The following is a 2,065-nucleotide window of genomic DNA, read 5'->3' as shown; positions in this document are numbered from 1 at the left end:
ACACACACACACTCTGACATCAGACAGCAGAGGTAAGACTCGTCATTTGCATCTTACGATACTTTCTACAAAGGTGGAGAGAGACACTTACTGTCCTTTACATCTCCAGTCCTCTATGCAAAGGGGACCAGATAGTCTGGGGAAATATTAACCTAATGTACTATTACACATGGAGAACACTACAGTCCTCTATGCAGAGGGGACGAGATAGTCTGGGTAAATATTAACCTAATGTAGGCTACTATTACACATACAGAACACTACAGTCCTCCATGCAAAGGGGACCAGATAGTCTGGGGAAATATTAACCTAATGTACTATTACACATGGAGGCACTACAGTCCTCTATGCAGAGGGGACCAAACAGGGGGCAGATAGTCTGGGTAAAGCTGTCCTTTATGCAAAGGGGACGGTTCGTGTCCTCCTTTATCTTATTTTAACAGACAAATGTTTCAAACAGTCAGCGTGTCGGAGATAAGTTCTTCTTCTTCTTCCTCCTCTTCTTCTTCTTCTTCTTCTTCTTCTTCTTCTTCTTCTTCTTCTTCTTCTTCTTCTTCTTCTTCATCCTCTTCAGTGGCAGTGGTTCTTGTGTCGGTGTTTACAGGCTGAAGTCTCCCCGTGATGGGGGAACACTAGAGGGTGGATACCCGACCCTGACGCGACAGAAAATTAGAAATTATGTTCGGGCTTGACTCGGTTTCAATTGGTTATATGATTGGGCCTCTTGTTTCCATCCACATGTCAATCAAATTATCTTTGATACAAGTTTGGTTAAAAACCTCCTGGGAATAAATCTGGTGAAAGTGAGTTTCCATCCAACGGCTTTACAGACAAGAAGAACCTGAGGTGATGACATCACACGCTTTTTTGGGGTCAGACTGGGACATCTGATTGGTTGGAGATATTTAAGGTGTTCTCATTCATTTACAAGAGGCTCGTTAGAGATGAGCCAGTTCTGCGCCATCCCGACTCGCTCTGACGTCATGCACCGGGGCAGCCGAAATCTCACGAGAGCAAGGGGGCCGCAGGTCTGAGACCAGGCGGCACAGGTCTGAGACCAGGGGGCCGCAGGTCTGAGACCAGGGGGCCGCAGGTCTGAGACCAGGCGCCGCAGGTCTGAGACCAGGGGCCGCAGGTCTGAGACCAGGGGGCGCAGGTCTGAGACCAGGCGGCGCAGGTCTGAGACCAGAGGGTGCAGGTCTGAGACCAGGGGGCGCAGGTCTGAGACCAGGGGGTGCAGGTCTGAGACCAGAGGGTGCAGGTCTGAGACCAGGCGGCGCAGTTGGTTTTCCCCGACTGTAAGACCCAGGCGGACCCAGAGCATGCTGGGAAACGCCGGCTTCTCCGCTGATCTAACACCTGATTGGTTTACAACATGATGACGTTTTATATAAACGTTTTATTGTTATTGAATCGGAGGGATTTTAATTCTATTTGTCTGATTTAAAGACTTAATCTTTCCAGACCACGTGTTGTGTCAGAGAGACTAGATCTGATCTCAGATCATCTCCAGTCTGTTGTTATTAACATCAGGTCAAAGTCAAAGTCTGCTTTATTTTCAATTTCTTCACATGTCAAAACATACAAAGAGATCAAGATTACGTTTCCCTCTATCCCATGGTGACAACAAGACATTTTGAACCAATTAGGTCACAGACAAACATAACGTTCAAGTAAACAATATAAAAAGTAAAAATAAGAAGACATATACAATGAGGAAAATAAGAGCAGCAAAATTTGAGTTAAAAATGGGCAATTATGCAATGATGCAATTACGCAATTATGCATACAGTCAATTTAATGTGCAAAAGGCAGGTGGTAGCATAGTGGGGCCAGTTATGTAGAGCAGCAGAAATGTGTTCACAAGTGTTTCCAGGACAACAGGACAACAACAACAACAAGTTAGCAAAGTGTGGAAATGGAGTAGTGCAAGGCAGCCATTTTGGGTCCAAAGTCCAGGATGATTTGTAACTGAGGGTAGAGGGGGGAGAGGGGGGAGAGAGTTCAGCACCCTAACAGCCTGGTGTATGAAGCTTTTGGTGAGTCTGGTGGGGGGGGGGGGGGG

This window comes from Etheostoma cragini, chromosome 16, assembly GCF_013103735.1.
Source record: "Etheostoma cragini isolate CJK2018 chromosome 16, CSU_Ecrag_1.0, whole genome shotgun sequence".
Classification (NCBI taxonomy): domain Eukaryota; kingdom Metazoa; phylum Chordata; class Actinopteri; order Perciformes; family Percidae; genus Etheostoma; species Etheostoma cragini.
This window is presented reverse-complemented; position numbering follows the sequence as displayed.